At 41.4% G+C, this 27,135-nt stretch overlaps 1 long non-coding RNA gene across 1 annotated transcript in view; it reads right to left on the bottom strand.

The window, feature by feature from the left end:
* Nucleotides 1-5,665: 5,665 nt before the first annotated feature.
* The window catches only part of LOC135972280 (uncharacterized), a 251,559-nt gene continuing 230,089 nt past the window's right edge, over nucleotides 5,666-27,135 (bottom strand). Inside the window, exon 6 of the long non-coding RNA XR_010588703.1 lies at nucleotides 5,666-7,012. This is a non-coding gene — a long non-coding RNA (uncharacterized LOC135972280). The remainder of the gene's footprint in view (nucleotides 7,013-27,135) is intronic.

Below are 27,135 nucleotides of genomic sequence, written 5' to 3' on the forward strand. Positions count from 1 at the left end.
TGTCTTTAATATTAAAGTGACATCCTTTGTTTTGTACATCAAAGAGACAGTATCACTTCATTTTTTTTAAAGTTCTTCTTTTGTACACGCTAGTTAGATTCTTGCCTTCTAGAATAGGATTGTTGAGTTGGGCTGGTTCCATAGTAACCGAATCAACAAACAGATGTGTATGGAGTTCAGTCTTCCTGGAGGATAGCAGAAGGTAGTTTTTGAGAGGGCTTTTCCACAGTAGCTTTGATAGGATCCAGGTCCTTTGGTTACATAACACGTAACTGGCTTGGAGGAGCTCATCTCATGCACACAATGTGTGTAGCAGCAGCAGACCGGAGGCGAAACAAAACACTGTTGCATTTCTATTCCTTTTCATAATAGAACAAAGACAGCTTAAAGAAAAGAGTTTGGTGAGACGTGAAGGCAAAATGGCTTGCTGGCTAGCAGAAACAAAAGGTAGGGAAATGTTTTCCCCATTCACATGAAACATGTTGGTTAACAACTTCTCCCTGGAGTCCTCACACTGAAGCACATACATTCCAGATCACTCATAAATAACTGTGAACCATTTATACTGAACCAAAATGTCAGATTTTATTTGCAAAAATAAAATGTTCACTGGGATTTTGTTGTTGTGGATTTTGTGTGTGTGTTTGGTTCTAATTGAGAAGAAAAGTAGTTGAAAGATTTAAAAAAACAAAAATGGAAGCCTTTCCCGGGTTTGATTGGAAAAATGTTTCAATCAGGTTGTCAGACCAGCTGGCCAGCAAACTGAAAAAGATTTGTCGATGTTTTGACAATTCGTTTCCTTCAAAAGTCCTTCCCCCAACAATAGTCATGATACAGCTACAGTGATGGCTAATGGCTTGTCTATATGAACAATTAGTTTGCAGGAAGCTGGGGTATGAAGCTACCCCACACTAGCCAGCCACAGACTAGCTGTCTCAGTGGACTCTGCTGAGGTGCATTAACAATTTGTTTGTGCGCTTTGTTCTAGTCCTCTTTGAAACAGGACTCGCACCCCAGCTTGCCACAAATGAATCGTTCATGTAGACAAGCCCAACTCGACTGACCCAGGTCTAAGGCAGGATTCTTCCAAAAGCAGAACAGTCATTGAAAACTGCTTTCTTGACCTACAAGGTGGGGAGTGAATTGGTGGCATCAGAACTAAAGGCACAAGCTGCTACATCTTGAGCTAAAGAGCAAAGGCTTGCTAGCTAGGGTTGTAATGGACTCATATCCTCTGTGGATCGGGCAGAGGGGAGGCCTGTAATACACTCTCATTAGCGGTTCATAAGTAATATGGATTACAGTTAATGCAATGGAGCAACAGCTGTCTTCCCAGAGGTATCTATTTAAAGGCTTGAATCACCAAATGCCTGGCTATGGAGATGTGGGATATAGGCTAGTTTTTTTAAGAAACAATATTTCTGGGAACCTGCCTGAAAGGGATATAACAGAGCTCGCTTGGGTTCTTACTGTAGGAAATAAGAATTGATTTTGGCCAGAACACATGAGAGATATTTAGTACCCCGGAGGCTGAGACTGTATGTGTGTGTTTGGTATTTCATAGAAATGTAGGACTGAAAGGCACCTCTGTAGGTCATCTAGTCCAGTCCCCTGTTCGTTTGATATCTTTGTAAGCAAAGGGCTGGAGTGTGATTTTAAAGCCCCGTGAGCTTTAGGGAGAGTGCAGAGGTGAACTGCCAGAGAGATTCTGACTGGAGAACAGTAGCAGTTCTATAAAAAGCGTGCAGCATATGTTCCTTGAGTTTAAGGCCAGAAGGGACCACTAGATCATCTAGTCTGACCTCTGCCTCCTGTGACATGGGATCATCTAAATCCAAGAGCAGAAAGACCAGGGATATGAGGCCTAGTCTCAGTTTAATAGCCACAGGAGAAGAAAACAAATACTAAAAAAAAAATCAAGCACCATCCATACCTCCAAATCGAGTTCCCTTCTCCCTTAATGTAGTCTTCCTGCCTTCCTGTGCCAGGCCCTCAAGCCTTCTCTGGCCCCCACACACAGGTAATGCCACATCCAACTGCAGACACAGACTGAAATCAGCTCTGTGTGGGAGGATTCAGCTTGGGGATTTACCCAGCACTCGTGTGCTCACTTCCTTTAGGGCTTAAACCCCAAATAATATTGTCTTGCACTGTATAGAGAGAGCTGTACCACGGAAGCACATAAAAATCACCCCCTCCCTCAATGTGGAGGGAAATATGCACAGCTTTCCTCTCCCCTAACCCCTCAATATGAATTGCACAAACTGGGTTTTTGGAATAAACAATAAACAAGTTTAATAACTACAAAAGGTAAATTCTAAGTGATTATAAGGGATCAAACAGAACAAAGCAGATTACTGAGCAAATAAAACAAAACACGGAACCTAAGCTTAATTCACTAAAGGAACAGGTTACAAATAGTAATTTCTCGCCCTAAATGTTATTTTAGGCAAGTAGCAGAGTTTCTGCAGCTTAGAGTTCCAGTTATTTCTCTTCACAGGCTAAATGCCTGTCTTAGTCTGGACTCAGTTCTTGCCTTTCCCACTGCTCAGTTCCTTTGTTTCTTCAGGTGCTATCAGCAGTCTTCCTTCTTGGGCAGGGAGGCAATGGAGAAGAGCCCTGATAGACTCACTTCCCAGTCTTAAATAGGATTTACATAAGGCAGGAATCCTTTGCTTCCAGTGGAAAAATACCAGCAGTGTCCAAGGTGGTACTCCGTATGAGGTGACATTATCACATGACCTTGCAGTGTTAAAGCCACCGTGAGACAAGGTTTATTCGTAACATTCACAGGAAGGAAATCCTGGAAGACGAAGATCAGCATCTTCAAAGACCCGTTGTCTTTCCTAATGGCCCATCCAGGCTGATTGCATACTGTCTGGTGGGCATTTCCCAGGTGTAACCACAGTTGTAATTGTTACATAGTCAATATTCCTAACGTCAGATACAAAAATGATACATGTATACAAATAGGATTCAGTAAATCAGAACCTTTCCAATACCACCTTACATGGCCCATCTTGCATAAAACATATCTTTGTTATGTCATATTTATATCATAATATTTCTATGAAGAATATGGGGTGTAATGTCACACCCTTCTTTTGTATGACAATTATTTTTCCATACTCTTGATTCTTGGCAGGACAAGTTTTTGGACAGCAGCCTCCCACACAGCAGCGTAGTAAATGACTGTTGTGCCACAGTCATGGACTGATTCAATGGAAAGTCAATGGACTGATTCATGGAAAAATTGTTACATTCATATACCCAATCATTCATATAGTGGATTGCCACTTCCCTGGGATCCTGGTCACTTTAGGGTTTTTGGTGGCAGGTGATGTCACTCCATCTAATTCCTTCCTTCCCAGCTCCATCCCTCTAAATGGTAGGTGAATAGTTCCCCTTTATTGAGTTGGGAAGAGTATTTTAGCAACTTAGTGTGGGGGGTTTTCCCTTTGCATCTTCCCACTTCCAGTAATTTCAACATTTATTAGGTGGGGGGGATTCCCTGCCAGGACATGGAACCTTCTTCCCATAGGGTGTGCTCCATCACTATGCGCAGCCTGCTAATTTTATTTTAAAAGGAAGGATTTTCAAGGAGACTAACAACATAAATTGACCGATTTTTAAAAGGAAGAAGGAGAACCCCCAGTAGTTTAAAAAACAAAACAAAACAAAACTGAGTTTGAGCAATTTTCCAAAAGGACATTCATTTTTCTTTTAAACCTCTGCTCTCTTTAATCCAGCAAGCCTTAATAATGCCAGGCACCTATTTTTGCTAGAAGCGGTGCCAAAAAACTACTCTGAGGTGTGATAATAGTGTGAGTAATAAAGAATAGATTTTTCCCCCCGTCATTTTACGAGTGGTCTAAATTTCTTGATTCTCACTTCCCAAAGGTGATAAAATACAAGCTTGTTTTCACACAAATGGTCATGGCCCAATGCAAGCCATATATGTCAGCACTACACAATTTTAAGTGTAACTCTCATCTTACTTGTAATTATAAAAAAACCTGCAAAATAATAGTGGAGCAATGAAAAAAAATCTGACCTCTTTCAAGAGAAGGTGACATGGAGCGCTCAGCTATTATTGTTATAGGAATAGGATTGTTGCTAAGCAACAAGTCTCACATAATATTGCACAGCTTTTGTATCCGAAGAAAATTGAGGCAAGGAAAAGTTTGGAAAGCTAATGAGGAAAAAATAGGTTCAGTGCAGAACAATCAATAGTGCACCTGACCAGAAAATAAACTATTAATGGGACCAGAGAAAGCGAAGCTATTTAGAGATACTTGAAAGCAAATTTATTATCACCAGGTGTGTTTAATTGGTAGCACACTAATTCCCCTTTATCTCTGTGTCCTTTCAGGGTGTGGATGGTGGCACTGCTTCCTTGGATGTGACTGCAATAACATACAGAAGCTTTTCTGCTCTGTGAGTTTTAACAGTTGCAAAATAACATTTTGATCACTTTATTTTCTTGTAACATTTAAGCTTTCACTGAACTGCCCAGGACTTACAATAGTGCTGTGGGAATATGAAGTAGTATCACTGACAATTTTGGACAATGCCTGGCTGGAGACTTAAAGTAGTGGAAGATACCTGAACATCTGTTTGAGTGAATGTTTGTGATGTAAACACACGCTATATGTATCTAAAGGAAGATGCATGTATTTTCAGGTATGGTAAGTGAGCAATGATTTCTACCTGCAACTTCAACTCACTTATGTAGGGTATTGGGCCTGACTACACTGTTACATTGGTTTTATGTCAAGTTATACCTGCATAAAACTGGTGTCAGAGTGGAGAATCAGGCCTATTTCATCTGTAAATGCAGTCTTATTTAGTGTGTGCTTTGTATTGGTCTGGTGTTATATAAGCTCAGGGCACAGGCCAACATGCTGAATTGCAATTATAGGCAACATCAACCAAAAATAAAAAAACTATTAGGTTTTTTGCCATAGGAAGAAGAGAACTGCAGATGCAAGTTATCCAGCTACTTGACTTCTGTTTAGTTACACAGGTCCAGTGTGTGACTGGAACCTGATCAAACTATTTAAGTAGCCAGACAACAAAAATAGGTTTCACATAACAAGGCTGTGGATAATCAACACATGCATATGTGCACTGGAAATTTGACATCAATTAACTGAGTTACTACATATAGTCAGCCTGTCCACTGTTCTTTGAACCAGACACTATTCTTAATCAGCAAGTACAACCCCATTGACATCAGCGGGAGTTGCATACATACAAACTGAAAGTAACATATGACTCATAATGGTGCTTAGATTGAAAAATTCACCCTGAATACAGGTGTCTCAAGAATCTCTCTCATCTGAGAAACTGTTGGTGAAAAAAAAGATGCTTAGGTTTGAAGACAGAACGTTTAGTTCCAAAAGGCACACTTCTCCCCCTACTGGCATGTAAAAGGGTATGTCACAAGTCTGTCTAGATAGTAAAATCAAGAGGAAAATTTATCGATTTTTATTTTTTAAGTTAGTTAATTGAGTCTATGATATACCAAGCTGGGGGGGGGGGGGTGTCGCTTCATAGAATGACAACCATTAAAATCATTACCACTTTGCCTTTTGTCTAATTAACTTTGCATACTTATGGTATTCTTGGTATTACATGTACTGTATTGTTAATTGTTTGCAAATGACAGTTGGAAAGATTTTACTAGTGACCAATACTCCTTAGGAATATATCTGAATTTCAGTTATCAAACATACTTGGCCGGAATTTAAACACATGCACATATCTGAGGCAAGGAGTTAACTGAGCAGCATCTGTAGTTCTTGTTCTGTCACAGTCCTGACATTTTGAATGCTGCCGCAAGTTGATGGCACTGTAAATTAAGTGGTTTGGGAGAGGGAGATGGAATGAGAGAGAAAAGAGGAAATGTGATATTGCTGGGTATTGTCAAAAAATACTGTCATGGAATTAATTCTCACAGGGTTCCAAAGAAGGTGGCCTCCATTGGAACTTTCAGAAATAGTCAGTCTTGGGGCACATTTCCTCTAGATATGCAAGATTGGAAGGCTGGCCTTGTACTTGAGGCACTGAACTGTAATTCAGTTTCTTGTATTACCTAGTCTTTCTGTGATTCAGTTTCCCCATCAGTAAAAAGGACATAATAAATCCTACTAGTGAAAGGAAGCATGGACCAGTGGTGAGAGTGCCAGCCTCAATTCCCCGCTTCACCACAGACTTCCTGTGTGAGCTTGGGTAAGTCATGAGGCCTCCCTGTGCCTTGCTTCCCCATGTGTAAAACAGGGATAATAGCACTTCCCTACCTCACAGGGATTATGTGAGGATAAATACATTATTGATTCCGAGGTGCTCAGATGCTACGGTAATCGGACCCATAGAAATATCTAGGACAGATAGAAATACTACAGCACTGGGGCCATAGGAGAACAGATACATCTTTCTCTTCTACACAAACTTTTCTAGGTTTTTTTTTTTTTAATAATGATTACAAAAATATAAAATTTACCACACTCTCTCACAATCAACAAGGCAACTTGGACAATCACAATTCCATAGATTCCAAGTTATAGAGCCATATCCCTGAAAAATACAGGCATACAGATTTACTGAACTTCCTGTAATGCCATGAACACAATAACAGCAACACATTCTCTTTATACAGAAGAGCTTTCTCAGCTGCATATCAATCATTTTCTCCTCCATCCTTCAAGTGCTCTAAATGTTTTGATGACTAAAGTCAAGATATTCATCCACAACAGCATAAACAAAAACACCTAAGGGGGAGCGGGGAGGTTAGGTGGTATAGTGAATAGGGTCCAGGGCTTAGTTTCAAGCCACGTGTGTCCTACACCTCATTCTGCCATTGACATGCTGTGTGACCCAGGGCAAGTCCTTTCATCTCTTTGAACCTCTGCTTTCCTCTCCCCGTGGCTGACTTGGCTATTCAGACTGTAAGCGCAGTTCGTTTGCACACAGCCTGTCGCCATATGGTCCTGATTGTTGCTAGGCACCACTGTAATACAAATAATTAATATTTTTAAAAGAAGTCACATATTTAGAGTCATCTTAACTTTAAAGATTTAAATATGAAAACAATAACAAGTACTTTCCCCTCCCCACCCCCCTTTATATGCCTGTCCTTACTGCATGTCAGATGAGGGCCCAAATCTGCCAGAATCATTTGCAGTGGTGTATTTTCCCTCAAATATGTGGTAGTTGCAATTTCTGCTCTTTATTTCTGTCTTAATTCAATTAAGTTATGTTGGGGTGAGTGGGGTTAGTCCTGATTTACATTGCTGTAAGAACAGGCCCAACTGTACATGAAAATTATTGCAAGCCCTGAGAATTGTTCAGAGAGGACTACTTTCTTCCTTCTACCCCACCCCCCCTTTTTTTCCCCTACTCCTCATTTGTGAGATGTCAAACCGTGTGTATCTATGTTTCCTCAGCATATAGTGCCACTACAGTCTGTGGTTAGAAATCCATCTTGTTATGAATATGCACAGCTCACTCTCTCTGAGCAATAAAATATATTTCATTCTGTACGTAATATTTCCATCAAACATTCACTCTCTCTGTGAGCTGTAAATAAAAATTTGAACCTTAGAGAAGCTGCCATCTAGAAAATGATCTGGTGCTAAGCAATGTAACTATTCCCTTTCAGATGTCCCATGGGAATTGCATTGTAAGCACTATTTCATGCTCTGGTGTCCATCACAGCAATAGATACTCATAGAAATCCACCTTTTGGTTAAGGGCAAGAAATTGCTTACGCCTGTACTAGTTCACCCTTGAACAAAGTGACTGTCATTAAATTTCGCACTCAATTACAAAAGCTTTTCTTCAGCTTGAATGTCACATAATATCAGAATGTAAAAGGCAGAAATTGTTACCAATGGGGGAGTCGCTTTATGGGAATTCTATTGCACGGCACAGTAGGAGCTACTCTTTGAACTACACCCTACAGTGTTACATTATTGCAGATTATGTTAGTTAACAACAACAGTAAATGCTGTAATCTCAGGGCTGTGTATAATGTTTCCTGTGTAAATGAGAACATACTGATATATTGAATATTTTGTCTTCGCTATTAGGTAGGTTTGACAGTTATCATGCACTGCTGAGGGGAATTCTTACCCCTGTGCTACAGCCCTGAGCTCTGCCTAACCTGGCCAGAACAGGCTGTGAAGGGCATGATAAAGCCACTCTAGGGATTAATCAGAGAGGGAACTGCACAGCCTGCTCTTGTAGGAGATGCCAGCACAGGGAGTGGTCCAGGGCTGGTGGGGAGGTGGCTGGAATGGTCCTGAGTCACAACAATGATACAAACTAGCCTGGAGTGCTGCCCTACTTTCTGCCAGCCTCCAGCTCTGCCTGTATCCGGGATGTGCATTCAGCCTCCCTTCTGTTCTCACACAGGCGCTGTGTCAATGGTAGGCTAATACTTTATGGTATACATCAGTGAGTCAATGTGGTGCCCCTGAAAATAAGAAACGAATGACTCCAATTAGAATCAGTGTAGCTTTGACAGCTGCTGTGCAAGTCTCCCCACAGACCTCTGCCAATGCACCTCCCTCCTGGCTGGGAACACTCCGACTTTTCCAATCCTGGGCTACAGTTGACCCTGTGCTGCCTGTTAGTCACATCTAGTAATTATGCCATGCTTGTCTGGTGATTTCATGTTTACGATACTTAAAGGGCAGGTGACAAGACCACCACTATTGACCAACATTGAAATTGAAACTTACGCCTCCAGAGGTGAAAGGCTAGTGGACATTAATCTCTAGATAGTAAATAGCCCACTGGTCACATTTAATGTTTCCCGTACATGCAATTTCATGTTTGAGTCCTATAGATAGAGGGCCAGATTCTGATCCCATTTACAGTGGTGTAAATCCAGAGAAACTCCACGGATTGCATTAAAACTAGTCAATGGATGAAAGAGGGCGTCATTCTCTGGTGTACTTTTCATAAGTAAGAAATTCACAGAAAACGGATAACTGGAATTTCATATACTTCCAGAAAGATTTGGTCCAGATTTTGTACAATGATATTTTTTGTCCCCAAAGTCCCTAGTATCAATCCTCTTCTTTTCACACAGCATTTTTCACACTAAACTGAAGATGTGAAAATAAAAACATAAGAGTGATCCAAACATATGGAAAGATGTTCATGCCCTGATTTTGCCTGTACACGGAGATCCCTTTACACCTCTCTGGCAGTAACAGACCCTCATGTACACGTGAATCAGAACCAATGCTTCCAGAAGCCTATCCATGGTGTACTTCCTACTACTGAAAACTCCATAAGGCTACATACCTCCATACCAGCAGACTATGTCACTGAACTCTGGGCCTGACCCAAAACCTATTGAAATCAATGGGAACTTTTTAAACCTTCACGATTCAGGTCATAAGCCAACCTCTTTTCTTTTTTTTTTGCAATTCTTGCAAATACTCTCTCTCCTCCCGCTGGGAAAAAAAGCAACAAACAAACAAAAAACCATATCCCACAATGCTACATAGACCAAAGAAAAGCATATTTTCTAGCTGGCTTTCAACCCCAGGATCATTTTCTGCAATCCAATTCCTACTTTGCCTGCTTTGCCATTTGGCAACTCATGGGTGGACAATGCCCTTTACTCTAGTGGTCAGTCTGCAGCCCCAGATTGTGACTTAGGGAGTCCCTCAATGCCAATTGGCAGAGGGCACACCATACCGTAACGCACATCGGGCCTGACACACTCATTGCCCCAACACACTGTTGTCATAATCTGTAACTAAAAGGTGTCACATGAGGTGTCATATGCAAAACTGGTAGCACGCTAGTCCTTAATATTATTGCATGATATATGTATGGGCGGTGTATTAAAAAACAAACAAACAAACAAACAAAAAAACACACTATAGATGTGTGATAGAAAATATGTTCTTAAAAGGTGTTTTGGAAGCAGTGCTTAAGCCAAGTCTGTCCTAGACAAAAGAAATGTTTTGCCTGTTTTCCTGTGTAGAGGGAGCCAGGTAACACCTCCGAGAACAATAAAAAGTACATCCACATAGAAGATAAACAAAGCCATCAAACTAAACAAGCAGGAGGAAAGACTGCTTAATGATCACAATGGGGGGGATACAGTCCACACCCCAGGAAGCATTCTTGGCTCTTGCAACAGAGACAATAGACTTTGGGAAATACAAGCAAAGGCAGAAAGCCATTTTGGAATCCATTCCCTAGGAGACAAAGGGGGAGCACCTCCCTTTGAACTCATAAAAAGTGGATCCTCTTGGCCTGAGCACCAAGGGTACTGACTATAGGTGAGAAACCTGCTTACACAAAGATTGTAACTTACTGAAGTTAAGTTTAGTCACTAGAAAGTGTATTGTTTTGTTTTACTTGTCACCGTATCTGTCTTCTCTTTTTACTTATCAGCTAGACATTTGTTCTTTGTTAATAAACTTATTCTTGTTTTATTACAAAACCATGTAAGTGCAGTGTAGTAAACTGGAGAGTGAAGTCCTCAACTAAACTAGCAGACTGGTGTATAATCTGTCCCTCTGTAGACAGCAAACAGGGCTGGCTCCAGGCACCAGCTGAGCAAGCAGGTGCTTGGGGCGGCCAAGGGGAAGGGGCAGCACGTCGGGCTCTTCGGCGGAGGGTCCCTCAGTCCCTCTCGGAGGAAAGGACCTGCCGCCAAATTGCCGCCGAAGAAGAAAGCGGCACGGTGGAGCTGCTGCTGATCGCAATCGCGACTTTTTTTTTTCCTGACACTTGGGGCAGCAAAAACCCTGGAGCCTGCCATGGCAGCAAACTTGACTTCTGTGAGAGCCCAGTGAGAGGGACTGGACACTGCAGGGGAGATAGTTTTGGGAGAACTGAAGACTAGAAACCATGGATGTCACCCTGCAAGGAGTAGCCATGCTGGTAGAAGCCAGGATGGGTGTCAGTGATCTGAATCAAAGCTGCACAGCACAGACGCACCCAGGGTTACAGAGCAGTTGTTGACACAAGAACCCCTTACAGACCTGGGGGAACCCCCAAAGTGTCTCACACACATATATATATATATATATAAAAAATAAAAAAGACTTAAAAAAAATTAACCTTAAATGTGTACCATAAAATTTATTGCACTTCACTTTCCACCAGAGTCCTGAGCTTGGTTTAGATTTGTGAAAATACAGTATACGCCAATGTCCTGATGATGTATGCCTGTAATGCATTATCAGAGCACTCTGCTGCTGTGATAAACTATAATACTAGTATAATGCATCATCAAGAATGCTTTTGCTCCAAAGATGTATTGATGCAATACATCACCATCATCAAGCACACTACCCTTCAAATATGGACTAGTTAAAACCATTGTACTGCCATCTGTCAGTAAAACCCTTTATGAAGTATAAAGGCCATTTATTAATGCACTTCTTTCAAGAATCAATTGTAGATGTGGTGAGGTAGATGAAGGGTGATTGACAATCAGACACAGTAGGGAGGTTGTCTTAATCTTCCCACTCCCATAAAACTAAAGCTTTACAATCAGAGGGTGTGGTTCAAAACCACAGATTAGATTGGCAGGGTATATGTGTGGGGAAATCGGGAAATCCATTCATAGCACTAAAAGGACATTTTCACTCTCAGTCAGCTTGAAAATCTTCAGTATGATTGTCCCTCTCCTTTCCTACATACTGTGATCAGCAGTGAAATCATCATCATTGGGCATGTAAGTTAACACCCCTCCCTGGAGATGAGTGGAGCACTTCACAGTCCTGAATTATTGTTTCAGGCTGTCAGCAAATTCAGGCAGACATTGTTATTTGATTTGTAAATGAAAGCTCGGATCTTGGAGAACAAGTTGGCAATCCCAGTTAAAGAGTACCGGCCCAGTGAGAGTCCTGGGAGAACAAGTTGGCAATCCCAGTTAAAGAGTACCGGCCCAGAGAATCCTGGGTCTAAATTAAGTAATACATGATCACTGATAAAATCTGCTGGTGGAACTTATTTCCAGCTCACTGAGATTCTCAAGAAAGCATCTTGGTTAAATAAAAAAAAATAAATTAACGGAGATATCCTATCTCCTAGAACTGGAAGGGACCTTGAAAGGTCATCAAGTACAGCCCCTGCCTTCACTAGCAGGACCAAGTATTGATTTTGCCCCAGATCCCTAAGCGCCCCCCCTCAAGGATTGAACTCACAACCCTAGGTTTAGTAGGCCAATGCTCAAACCACTGAGCTATCCCTCCTCCCTGTTCTTCTTTTGTTGTTGTTAGGCACCAGTGGAGTGTTGGAGGATACTGTTTCTTTAAATATATAGTAGGAAGCCAGGTAGTACGGAGCTAATGTAGATTTTGGACAGAAACCCTGCAGTGCAGCAGCAAGATAGAGTAACTTTATGGGTAATACTGGTTTCCTTATTCTGCTTAGTGACTCTTTCTGTGATTCTTGACTATTGTCACATGATGGGAGTTGCTTTGCTAGTTTGATCTGCAATTCCTGAAATCACCAGTTTTGTGCTGCTTGTAGAGTATCATGGAGCTGTTCTCACTGTGATTGTGCATACTCTGCCAAACAATGTGGTTGATTTTTAAATCAAAGTCTAGGTCTGTATTCAGGTTTTAGCCTGTAACCTCCCACACCAAAGCTCTTTTTTCCTAAGGTGTTATCCCTCTAAATATATTTTCAGTTCTATTGTTATTAGTGTAGTTGATTAATTATTTTATCACAGATTTAATTGATACTACTTATTGATTGTAATAATACCTATCACTAGCTTGGGTATCACACTCAGTAGTGCTTTGCTACAGGTCCAACTGTGAGTTCCTTAATCATATTGGTGAGCAATAACTATTCACCATTGTGAGCAAGCGTCTCACAATCTGGTCCTATGGGAGCAGTCCCTTAGTTTCTATGGGTTGCCTCATATAGGCCCCAATTCGGCAAATATTTATGCATATGCTTAATTTAAAGCATTTTACTGGGATTATGCATACGTTTAAAGTTAAGCACACATGCACAAGCAGCTGCAGGATCAGGGCCAAAGTGAAGAGCTTCTCAGCAAGAAGAAGAGAGACATTTCTCTTTACAGACTAATCTAGAAAAGGAGTTCTCATAAATCTTGAGACATCGCAAGGGAAGCAGAATGTCTTATTTTCTTTCTCAGCAGCATTCTGCAACTCTGCACTCCACCAAACCAGAAACATGCACAGTAAATTCATACCTGTCCATCAAGTCTGCTTGTCCTAAGTACAACAATTCACTATTTAAATGATACCATTGTTTCAGCAATGCAGTAGATCCCACCATCGAGTATAATACATTACATTAATAGCCTATTAAAAACTGTAATGTATCAGAAGATTGTATTCCCAAGTACAGAGTCAGGCTAATATGATTCTTCATAGCAGCTGTTTACGGAAATATATATATTAAACTAACATGCTGAGGTTTCAAATATTAAAGTGATGCCTCAAAGGAAATATATAATATAATTTCACTTGACTGAGGTGGTGGCTGAGTGGTTAAGGCACTCAGCTACAATTCTGAAGGTCACAGGCTTCATCTCGCACTGAAAGGCCACTTCTATTTCACGTAGCAGTAAAACAGATATCTGACCCATTGGGTTAGAGTAGCCAAAGGGGGTCGGATGTGATGATGATCCACTCCCTTCTGTGCTGGTGACTATGAAATGGACGTGTCTTAACTGTATCACTCTGATGAGCCATTGGTTCAGAGGAACTTTGACTATCTTCATGTGATGCAAAGTGAAATCCTGGCATCACAGACTTCAGTTAGGCCAGGATTTCTCACAGAGTGCTCTTCTTCAGAGTTATGACTGCTGCTAACTAGATTTATCCTTCAGACTTCACAGATCTTTGGTGTTTTGGCTGGGATGGGGAGTGAGAGCCATGAGGTAATAATCCTCCATCTTATTTAAGGAGTTACAAAGCTCGTTCTCTCTTGAGCATGGCCTCATTCTCAACTGTGTTACTGCAGATTTACACTAGAATTGATATAACAGAGCATCATTTAAAATCTACTCCACATTCTCAGTAACCAGGAGTTACTATTATCAGACAGTGGTTTGGTGGCTTATTTGAAATTAATTGGTATTAGTTAGTTTCCTTCTTTTAGTCCAGAGATGAATGTGGCAGGTTGCCCCCATTCGGGTGCCACCTTATGTGCTGAGATACCACTGAGCCTGCCTGGACTGCCAGCCTGGGCACCCTTTTTACCTGTCTTGGTGAGGCAAGCTATGAAGCCTCCTCCAGCACACACACAGGCAGGGCCATACCCAACTATAGAACGTCACAGACACAGATCAGCTCTGGGAAAGCTCAGTTTAAGGGACTTGCCCTCAGCACTCATGTGACCACCTCCCTTGGAGTGCAGACCTAAAATATATTATGAAATCCACCTCCTCTCTCAATATGGAGGAAGGTACGCACAACTTCTCATCCTTCTCCCCGTTAGAAATGACAGAAACTGGGTTTTATTACAAACAAGAAATAAGTTTATTGCCCACAAAAGTTGGATTTTAAGTGAATATAAGAGGTAACAGACAGAACAAAGCAAATTACTGAGCAAATAAAACAGAATATGCAAGCTAAGCTCAATATACTTAAGAAACAGGTTATAAAAATCTAATTTCTCACCCTAAATATTGAATTTAGGCAGGATGCAGAGTTCCTGTAGCTCTGAGTTCCAGTTATTTTTTTACAGACCGGACCCCTGTCTCAGTCTGGACTCACCCCTGCCTTTCCCTTCAGAGGTTGGTTTCTCTGTCCCTTCATGTACTTTCAGCAGTCTTCTTTCTTGGGTAGGCAAAATAGGAGAGTCCCCTTTTGCCTTACTCCCCACCCTTAAATAAGATTTACATAAGGCGGGAATCCTTTGTTTCCCAAACTTGACCCCCTCCCCCTTCCCTTTCAGTGGAAAGTTACAAGAAGTCCAAGATGATATTCAGTATCAGGTGACAAGACCACCTGACCTAGTAGTGTCACAGCTATGTCCCAGGACGCCTCCCAGGAGGGAGAGAGATTAGCATCTTCATGGTTTTGTTATTCCTTCCTGATGGCTCATCAAATCTGATAGTCTGTCCTCTGGTGGGTGTCTTCCCAATGCACATCCAGTTGTAATTATTACATAGTCCATATACCTAACTTCAGATACAGAAATGATACATGCACACAAACTGGATGCTCACATTCAGTAAATCACAACCTGTCCAATGATATATCACTTGAGCCATCTTGCATAAAGTATATCTCAGGTATGTCAGATCCATGTATTATAAGCATATGTTCATAAAGAATATGGAATGACACATCACAGTGAAATCCTGTCTTTGCTGTAGCCAGAGAGTTTTACCTTTGACTTGACAGAGATGAGGATGTCACCCCAGCTCTTTCGAACCCCCACCACAGATAAATCTCAACAGAAATGCCAGGGACTGAATGTCACGCCAGTCATACCCCTAAACGTGAGTCAGGCTTGAAGTGATGGGCAGCTTGCACTGTCGCTACCCATGCTGTACAGCACAAGCTCTGTGAATTAAGAGAGGACTTCAGTTTGCCGTGCCGTCAAACCAGTGCCTTGCAGGATGAATAAAAAGTTTCTCTATACTCTCAGAGACCAGAATGCTTTGTTTGTTTTGGTATAAGCCTTATAAATAGATATTAGAGGGAGCTAGGTAGTCAGACAGGGGATTTCAGCACTGGTTTTGAAAGACATCTCTTGTACATCACATCTTTTAGCAATGATATTAATAAAATATCAAAAAGCCAACTCTCCTAGAAATCAGGGGGAATGTGATTTATCCTTTTGAAATACACCTAAGGGCCAGATCCGCAGCTGGGGTAAATAGACATTACTCCATTGATGCAATGAAGCTATGTTGATATACAGCAGCTGAGTATCTGGCTTTAAATATTCAGATTAAAGATTTTGTTCCCCTTTGCCATTAATAAGGTCTCATATTTCAAACAGTCAAAGAGTTTTGTTTGGGATGTACTAGTGTTTTCCTATGTGAGCGAGTGCACATGCAAAGAGAATTTTTCACTTTCATTAGAAGGATAGAGATGGTGTGGATTCAGTTTTAATGCAAACAACAAGGGACTGCTATTGATTTATTTCTCTCTGTTGCTTTGAAAGAAGTATGATCTATGGCAGGTCCCAGTGAAAGTTGATGGAGCAAATATGATTTTTTATATGTATTATATGTGCAACTAGGCCATTGCTCATGAGTTTGTTCCTTGCAAGGTCTATCTAAGATCTCAAGCAGCTCTATTTTCTTTAGAACCCTTCCCCTCCACTCAGTTGGGGAAAGATGTTGGATTATGATATTTCACTCATCGTAGAATAGCATGTTACAAACGGGGAAAAAAAGGTTCCTTTTGAATAAAGCCGCAAAGAGATTCACACTCCAATGAATAATTTGTCTAAGCTCATTTAGAAAAAACTTGCAAACTCAGTGATGTTTGCCTGTTAAAAAAAATGTTCCCAGAGTTGATGCATTTTATTCAGTTGTTTAATCTGAAAGAGAAACCTGCCAGTGAAGGAATAATACTTTGTAGCCAAGGCAGGATAGCATATTTTCAATATTTTTTTAATTACTTGTGGATTTCTCCATCATCATCTCTCCCTCCTAACCTTACTAACTTGGAAACCTTTTCAAGTGTTGGCCAAGTAGATTGTCGAAGTTATTTGACAGTTCCACTTTTGAATCCCTTACATATAGCACCACATATTTATATCAGTGAGATAAAAAATGCAGCACTATCAATGTATTTGTGTATTACAGTAGCCCCTAAAAGCACATACCAAGATCAGGACCCCATTGTGCTTGGAACTGGACATACAGATGCCAAGAGAGAGTCCCTGTAACAAAAAGCTGATGATATAAAGTGAATTTTACAGACAGAATTAAAGCAGAGAGATTAAATGACTCTCTCAAGATCACAAAGGAAGTTTGTGGCAGAGCTGTGTTTTAAACCCAGATCTCCTAAAGTCCCAGTCTAGATTTTAAACCACAAAACTATCTTCCGCTCCTATTAATATCACTGAAGAAAAAAAAATCAGAACAAAAAAGGCTGCTGATAATAAAACATAAAACACAAAGGAAATGAAAGTTGTAATAATAAAGTACAGTTCTCAACAAGAGAAAGTAAATTTAAATTAGAGAACTTAGAAAAAATAGTGCAGTTCTAAGAGCAGACTATATACGAATGGTGCTAGAAGCAACAAAGATTTAACCCTTTAAAAAAAAAAATATATATATACACACAAACACACCCACATATACACACACACATTTATTATATATATGTGCATCTCTGCAATTCCTGCTTCCAGTTAGCTCTTGCAGCATAATCCTGAAATCTCAGGAAAGAGCCAGAGTTCTCTTGATACTTCCAGATTCAGATAAAGTTTGAAGAAGCATAAACAATTTTGTATGCTGCTTCTTGCTTCAAGTCCAGAGAGGTTCAGTGTAAGAAATGGACCCAATCTGCTAATTTTGGTTGCAGGTCCAAACCTTGTGGAAGAGATGGAGTTTTTGATTGTAGGATATTTGTTCAGCCTACCTTATAAACAAAGAGCAGCCGCACACTTAGATTTGGATACAGATCTGGTTCCAAATTGTTCCATAATAACCTTGAGTTGGTCAGATCCATGGATTTGCACATTTATATGGATAACAGACATCCAGTTACTATAGAAAGGGCTAAAACATTTTTTTAAACCCAATAGCTTTACAAGGGATATAAACTAGGGGAGACAGTTTGTTCTGTGTCTTTAAGAGGCACAGCACACAATTTGCAGTCCAGAGGGAAGCAAAGCTAAAGGTGGCTATAAGTAACCTTTGTGTCATCTTCATCTTGAGCTACTCCAGTTGCTGGAGAGACTCCAGGAGTAATTTAGACAGCCCTGGTGGCCTAAGTCATGGGAGCCTACCAAGGATGTCCTAAGGGCACATCCCATCCCTTCTTAATACTGTGACCTTATGCCTGGCATGCCTCTTCCACTCCTAAGCTTGGCCCCGGCATGCACTCTATGCCAGGTCTTGCAAGGTTGTCTTCGGAAGACAACGTTCTGGCTATCTTACACTATCTGTGCCAGGACAATCCTCTCAGACCTAGATATAGTGCTTTTAGGATATGTCTACACAGCAATTAAATGCCCTTGGCTTGTCCAGGTCACTTAACTTGGGCTCATGGAGCTAGGGCTGTGGGGCTGTAAAACTGCTGTATGAAATTGCATGAGTGGGGACGGTCCCAGAGCCCAGGCTCCAGCCCAAGTCCGAATGTCTACACCGCCATTTTTAGCACTGCAGCCTGAATCAGCTGACCCAGGCCAGCTGTGGCCATGCAACAGATCTTTTATTCCAGTGTAGACCTACTCAGTGTCCTTTTTTCCCCACTTCATCCGTCTTACCTGGTGTGAAGAGACTGGAGTGAAGATGAAGAACTCAGCTTAGAGGAGGAGAGAAAAAAAAAAGATTTTGAAATAATTTCTAACAATGTTGTGTTTTCCCCCAAAGATTCAAAATACTGAATTTCAAGATTGTATCAAAATTTTCAAATTAAAATGACTAATATTAATATCAAAGTTCATGTCTCAGGCCATAAGCTAACCTTTAAATAATGAAGGTCAAGCAGAAACTTTTCTGCAGCCAGCGTAACTTCTTGCTGCAGAGTTCTTGCACCTTCCTGCGAAGCATCTGGTACCGGCCACTGTTGGAGACAGGGTACTGGGCCAGATGGACCGTGGATCTAATCCAGTCAGGCAATTCTTATGTTTCTCTCTGGGGATTTAGTTGCATCAAATCTCTGACCATTACTACATATAAGCACATACTGGATGAGGGCATACATAGCTATATTGTGCAGAATCCAAACCACCATTCTCATTGCTCAGCTCCATTCATACTATTCAGCAAACACCCATTATACTGCTCTACAGCCAAAATGCTTCTGAAATAAATGTAGCCCAACTTTACTAATTCTAGGTCACTGAGAACGAAAATGATACTTAAAATTGTTGATTGGCTCTAGTCTTCAAAATATGCTATTGAGTCAGTATATACGACCCTTGACTTGGGAATGGCGGAGGATAAGTGAGTTCTAAAGGGAAGGGATCTCAATTTAAACCAGAAATGACTAAAATAAATCTATGACTGGGTTTGGACAGTACTTGCTTTTTAGGCAAAACAAGGAATGATGCAATCTGAAGCTGGTATAGAGTCATACATGGTATGAATTGCATCATGTTATTCCTAGAAGTCATGGATGATGCAATCATAATGAAGCTTACATCACTCTGCTGAAAAATTGCCCTATATCAGCTCTAGAAATCATACAGTGTTGTGCTCTCTCATTTGTCAGTGTTTGATTTTGCAAAGGGACACATTTCTGTTTAGCCAAAGTGAGCAGAGATGCCTCGTACTTGTGTGAACAGTGCAGATAACTTCTGCTATGTTTGTGGTGAAGTGACTTTTGCATCACAAAAGCGCAGTATAACCACTATGGTTAAGAAAGCCTATCACCTTAATTTTGGCTGCAAAATTGGAGATCAGGACAAGAGGTGGGCCCAACACGTATGCTGCAACACTTGTGCAACAAATCTTCACCAGTGGTTGAACAAGAAAAGGAAATCACTGCCTTTTGCAGTGCCAATGATTTGGAGAGAGCCAACAGATCATAGCAGCAATTGTTACTTCTGCATGGTGCCTCCAGTTGGGAAAGGGGTGTCAAAGAAGAAAAAGTGGACTGTGCATTATCCAAACATGCCATCAGCTATACGCCCAGTACCCCACAGAGAAGGACTGCCGGTTCCTGATGCACCAGAATCATTCTCACTTGAGTCAGACGAGGAAGAGGATGAAACTTCTGGTCCTGAACCGTCAATGTCACAGGACCCACATTTTCTCCCATCCTCCTCCTCTGAACCACACCTCATAACACAAGGTGAACTGAATGACCTTGCCAGGGATTTGGAACTACCCAAGAGTAAGACAGAGCTGTTGGGCTCCAGAGTACAGCAGTGGAATCTCCTGGCAGGTGATGTTAGGGTTTCCATGTTCCGTGACCGTCAAAAGGACCTTGTCCCATTCTTCTTCATGGAAGGTGATCTTGTAGCCTGCAACAACATCGATGGTGTGATGGCAGCCCTCAACATCGTTCACGATCCAGATGAGTGGAGACTGTTCATTGATTCATCGAAGACGAGTCTTAAAGCTGTTTTACTGCATAATGGCAATGTTTTGCCATTAATTCCAGTTGGTCATGCAGTCCATATGAAGGAGACCTATGACAACATGAAACAACTTTTGAGGTGCATAAACTATGACCAACATCAGTGGCAGCTTTGTGGCTATTTGAAGGTTGTTGCTCTCTTGCTTGGTCTGCAGACTGGATACACAAAGTACTGCTGTTTTCTCTGCGAATGGGATAGTCGTGCAAGAGATTCCCACTACATCAAGCAAGATTGGCCACTCCGACACTCATTGGAGCCTGGGAGGAAAAGTGTTCAGCATCCACCACTTGTTGAATCAAGGAAGATTTTGTTACCACCCTTCCACATCAAGCTGGGTCTGATGAAGAACTTTGTCAAGGCCATTGACAAAACACAGGCAGCTTTCAAATACCTCTGTGGAAAAAATTTCCAAGGTTAAGTGAAGCTAAGATAAAGGAAGGTGTCTTTGTTGGTCCTCAGATTCGTGAATTTCTTCGAGATGATGCATTTGACCATGCACTGCGTGGCAAGGAAAAGACGGCACAGAAAGCCTTCCAGTTAGTGGCAATAAATTTCCTCGGAAACAACAAGGCAGACAATGACAGGTTGTTGGTGGAAAACCTCTTCAAGGCATACAAAAGCCTTGGTTGCAACATGTCACTAAAGATACATTTTTTGCACTCTCATCTAGATTTTTTTTACACTGAACTGCGGAGAAGTGAGCGACGAGTACGGCGAGCGATTTCACCAGAACATTGCAACAATGGAGAAACGCTACCAGGGCAAATGGAGCCCATCAATGCTTGCAGACTATTGCTGGACAGTGACAAGAGATGCTCCATTTAATGAATACAAGAGACAAGCCAAGAAGCACCGAGTAGACACTGAATAGGACTAAACTATGTACATAATAGTTTTTTGCCTTTTGTTTCATAATACATTTTATTTATATAACCCTTTTGCTGATTTTTAAAGTGTTACAGAAACAGGACAGGTGAAATTATCATGTAAAGCAACCATAAACACATGAAAAGACCTAGGATTACAATTTATGATTAAAACTCTACTATCTACACAATATACATAGACATAAAATGTAAAAACTTAAATATCTTAGAAACAGTAGCCAATCAGTTGTTTTAATTGTCATATTTGAATTCAGCACATCAAAATACATAATAAATAGCACATTTTATCTCTGAAGCAGACGACTTCTCAAAAAATTGTAGACCAGTGTTATCTGCTGAGGAGCCAAAAACAAGAGTGCTCACAGAAAGACAAGGCTCAGTTGTAACAAATATAAAGAAATGGATGGAAGAATGTCAGACAATACATCTCCCATGCACTTTATACTGTCACGTTATAAGAATCAAATACTGACACCAAATTAATTATAACTGATTTCCAAGAATATCAGTGGAAGAGATTGTGTTTATGTCATATGGTAAAAGATATTCCATTAATGGACACTAATGACTAGTGGAATCATCTCTAGACATTGAGACGAACCCTCCAGAGCCCTTATCCTATAAAGAAAGGCACTAGCTTAGGCCCCCTGTGCCTGCGTAGAATTCCCATTGAAGACATTAGAGTTCCACAAAAGTGCCAAATTATGTATTAACTCATACTTTCAGGATCAGGATGAGTTTCTAGAGAAAACTCATTACAAAAACACATCAGGAACTATTAAAAATATGGTGGCATACTTAGACCACCACATTTGAGGGGAAATATTGCAATGAGTCAAAGAATAAAGTGGATTTTCAGTGGAATATGCCCACAGATCCTTCAAATAAGGGAGAGAAGAAAATATACTTAAACTATGATAGTGTAAAGAAGCATCCTGCATTGACAGACAACAGACCTACCGATCTGTATATCCAGGTTTTTATTATGGCACCCATCGCCTCCTAAAGAACTAAATCCAGCTATGCCCTAATTTTTCCTCTTTTACTCTAAGTCAGTGGAGAATTTTGCTTTGTTTTTATTTCCTTCTTCTCTCCCTTCTTGTCTTTATAACCCACACCAACAGTCTTCTCCAGAGTCCATTGACGACAATGCCCTAAGACAGGGGTGGACAACCTGTGGCTCTGGAGCCACATGCGGCTCTTCAGAAATTATTATGTGGCTCCTTGTATAGGCACCAACTCCGGGGCTGGAGCTACAGGCGCCAACTTTCCAATGTGCCAGGGAGTGCTCACTGCTCAACCTCTGGGTCTGCCACAGGCCTTGCTCCCACTCCACCGTTTCCTGTGCCCTCCCCTGAGCCTGCCATGCCCTCGCTCCTCCCCCAGAACCTCCTGCACGCCCCAAAACAGCTGATCAGGAGGTGCGGGGAGAGAGGAGGAGGCGCTGATTGGCGAAGCTGCTGGTGGGTGGGAGATGCTGGGAGCGGGTGGTGGGAGCTGCTGACGTATTACTGTGGCTCTTTGGCAATGTACATTGGCTCAGATTGGCCACCCCTGCCCTCAGAGATCTGGGTCTTTGCCCTAAGTGGAAGTCTGCTACAGCTGCCTGCTACGTGGTTTGGATCTTTACTTCAACTAAAGAGGGTCAAGCTTGTGGCATGGGAGGTTTCCGGAGTCAAACCCGGCTGACAGCCCAGCAGAGTCAATCAAATCTTTATCACCCTTTGCTCCAATGCCACATTCTCTATTCTTTACTTGCTGTATTTAAATCACTGTTATTGGAAAGCCAAATTCAAGTCCCGAGTTTTACGCTTCACTTTGAAAACTCTACGCTGCTGGACATTCTAATCTCTTCCAGTAATAAGCTCCAAAGTCTTTGTCCTATTGCCAAGGGAGCCCACCCGTGAAGGTGACATCTTCATGAGGAACACAGCTGCTGAGGATGGTCACCACCACGTAAAGACAGAGGCCCACTCCAAGCTACAATGGGCCAAATTTTATTCCCCTTACTCATGTGGAGTAGTATCTTTCTCTGTGATTGGTTCCATTAGGTCAATGAGAAGGATTATTCATAGAGTTACTAATCAACATGAGTAGGGGTGTCACTATCTAGCCTACATTTCCAGCCACAGTCTTCGTGAACCAGTGAAAAAGGGTACAAGTCTGAGGCGTCAGTCTACGAGTCAGCAATTTGGAGTTGGATATGACTTCATGCCTTTCTGTTTCAGGACGTGCCCCTTCTGTTGTTTTGTATAGTGTACTCTTCTCAGTATGCAGTAGTGAGGCCTCAAGAAGCCATGAGACTTTTAAAAATAATTTTTAAAAAATGTGTTTTTTCTTTTTATTTGCTTTCTCTTTTTGGGGCATCAAGTATGCACTCACTTCCTGTTTTCAAGCTTTTCTCTACAACAATGGAGCCTAGAAACACCTTATGTTTTAAAAATGAAAGATTAAATGCTCATGTAGTTTCTTGAGTCCAAATGTCATGAGATCCACAGTAAAGCAATATTTTATTATGTGTTTTGTCTGTAAAAACTAATTTGTTTAAAGATGCACAAAGGGTTATCCAAAGGGGGAAATCTTCATTACCTATTTGTGAGCAAGACACGAGAAATCATTCTTCCGCTCTACTCTGCTCTGGTTAGGCCTCAGCTGGAGTATTGTGTCCAGTTCTGGGCATCGCATTTTAAAAAAGATGTGGAGAAATTGGAAAGGGTCCAGAGAAGAGCAACAAGAATGATTAAAGGTCTTGAGAACATGACCTATGAAGGAAGGCTGAAAGAATTGGGTTTGTTTAGTTTGGAAAAGAGAAGACTGAGAGGGGACATGATAGCAATTTTCAGGTATTTAAAAGGGTGTCATAAGGAGGAGGGAGGAAACTTGTTCACCTTAGCCTCTAAGGATAGAACAAGAAGCAATGGGTTTAAACTGCAGCAAGGGAGGTCTAGCTTGAACATTAGGAAAAAGTTCCTAATGGTCAGGGTGGTTAAACACTGGAATAAATTGCCTACGGAGGTTGTGGAATCTCCATCTCTGGAGATATTTAAGAGTAGGTTAGATAAATGTCTATCAGGGATGGTCTAGACAGTATTTGGTCCTGCCATGAGGGCAGGGAACTGGACTCTATGACCTCTCGAGGTCCCTTCCAGTCCTAGAATCTATATTATCTACATTACAGTAGCACCTCAGAGTTATGAACACCAGAGTTATGAACAGACTGGACAATCACACCCCTCATTTGGAACCAGAAGTACGCAATTAGGCAGCAGCAGCGACCACCCTGTCCTCTCCCCCCGCCTCTCCCAAAAATAAGCAAATAGAGTACAGTACTTGTTAAACTAGTAAAAAAAATAAAAGGGAAATTTTAAAAAAGATTTGACAAGGTAAGAAAACTGTTTTTGAACTTGTTTGATTTAAATAGAAATGGTTAAAAGCAGCATTTTTTCTGCATAGTAAAGTTTCAAAGTTGTATTAAGTCAATGTTCATTTGTAAACTTTTGAAAGAACAATAACGTTTTGTTCAGAGTTATGAACAACCTCCATTCCTGAGGTGTTCGTAACTCTGAGTTTCTACTGTATTTTGGTTTGGTTCTTATACAAGAAACTGCTATTACATTTACAAATGTATGGTCTGAATCTGCTCACACTTACACTAAGGGGGTGTCTTCACTGGGCAGTTAGCTCCAAGTTATAGTTCATGTTACTCCTAACTTGACTCCCATCCACACACAAAAATATCAAACTTGAGTTAAGTGGTGCTTTAAGCTTGAGCTAGCTGGACCATTGAGGGGTGGGTAAAGTTTGAATGCTGCTATAACTCAAGCTAACAATACAGTGGGGCTGCAGCTGCTTGAGTTACCACAATTCAGCAGCAGCTCATCCAACACTGTGCTGCTAATCACTCTGGGGCGTGCCCAGATTGGTTTGAAGTGTGGTCAATCTCACTTGAGCTAGGCTAGTTCAAGTGCAGTAACCGGGGTGTACTACCTCAAGCTCCCGGCCATAGTGAAGACAAGCCCAAAAGCATAAATATGGTGTAAGGGCAAAATCAGATCTTATGTGTCTGGGTTTATGAGATTGTACATTTTGAGTGTCACAATCTTGATTGATTTGATAGGTTTTGTAAATGCAACAATAATTCCAGTGGTTCTGTAATCCCCCAAGTAACACTAGATATGGATGAGTACAGCTGTCTGAAGGTAAGAGATTGTTTCTGAATTCAGTAATATTGGCTATTTATTCATACCGAATCTCTATGATGCCTTATTTCAGTAGTCACTACACTGACATTAGCAGACCTGGAACTAAAGCATTACACTTGAAACAATGTCTCTAAACTTTATTGACTTATGGGAATTGACATAGGTATTCCAGGTACTGGATCTCTGTTACTTTTGTCATTCTCTGCAGTGGTACTTCGTAGAGCTGTGCAACACTCAGCAATTTTTCTGTTGAATAGAGTTTTGTTAACATTTCCTTTGGTTTCAGTCCACGTGGGTTCACTGACTCCTGAGTTTCACTTTGGGTTTCAAGTTTGATTAAACTCAGAATGAGAAAGTCACAACAGCTAAGCCTCATTTGATGCCACAGCCTAACCCCACATCACTATATCTGCATTATTTTGATGCCAAAAAATCTATACACCAGCTCATGATTGCTCACTCAAAGGATGGGCCCAGCTTAGCAAAGCTTCAAGTTAACTTGGAATAAGTTTCCAGAACTGCATTGGGAGATGATTGCATGAAAATCTGTCATAGTCCCCATTTAGTTACAGAGCTGAGTGGGTATGTGCAATATAATAAACAGCACTCCTGATACTTCCCATCTTAACCACAAGTAGGTGTGGATTGTGTACCAGTTATTAACAGTCCCAGAAGAGGTTATCCCAGCCCCCGTTTTACATTCATTTTCTAAGACTGCTTTCAGTACACACACAGCAGCACAATAGCCAGTGACAGTTTTTCTGCTAACTCATACACTGCTGATTCACTGACTCCATAATAAACCATGTCAGATTCATTTTCACCTGGCTGTAAACACCAAGAACCTAATGACATTCAGAGCAGCTCCTCCAAGAGTATATTTCCCCACCACTACCTTTCTCGTGCATTATCACAAAGGCTATATGCACAAGAACATGAATGGGTCTTGCACTCAAGAGGCAAGCTGTTCCAATTACATTTATCATGTTCTTATTTCAACTGATGTGATCCTCTTTTCAGCTCCCTCACGTAAAACACAAGAGTTATGTGCGTGCTAAACACGTCAACTTCACATTTCTCTGCTTTGCTAAGACCAGAGGGAGGCAACATGGCACAGTGGATAAGATGCTGATGAGAGCAGTTCTGCCACTGACCTTTGTGACCTGGGCAAATCACTTGATCTTTTTCCCCCACTTCCACCCTTTGTCCACCCGAATTACTGAGGGTACAGCTATACTGCATGGGGGAGGCTGTTTCCCAGCTCAGGTAGACAGGCATGAGCTAGCCCTGTTCGAGCCGGCATGCTGATAATAGCAGTGCAACTAGGGTAGCATGGGCAGTGGCTCAGGCTACCCACCTGAGTATGTAGCCAGAGCATCTGAGCAAGCATGTACGCAGGTGGCTAGCCAAGGCTGCTGCTAGCTACATTGCTATTTTTAACATGCCAGCTCAAATAGGGCTAGCTCATGGCCCATCTACCTGAGCTGGGAAACATGCTCCTGGCTGCAGTGTAGACGTACCTGTAGTCTGTTAGCCTTTCAAGGCAGGTATTGTTCCTATGAATACATACAATGCATAGCACATGAGGCCAATCTTGGTGCTATGGTACTACAAGCAACAACAGGACAGTGAACTATTAAAATAGAAAAAAAGCACAGTCCATTTTAAAACACACGCTTGAACTGGGCCTTGATCCAAAGCCCACTAAAGTCAATGGCCAGCAGGGAGAATCTAGTGGCTCATGGTATAAGTATTGTGGTATGAAGACTTTGTTCTAGGGCGGATTCGAGACTGGCCCCTTT

The sequence above is a fragment of the Chrysemys picta genome, chromosome 6 (genome assembly GCF_011386835.1).
Source record: "Chrysemys picta bellii isolate R12L10 chromosome 6, ASM1138683v2, whole genome shotgun sequence".
NCBI classification, from domain to species: Eukaryota; Metazoa; Chordata; order Testudines; family Emydidae; genus Chrysemys; species Chrysemys picta.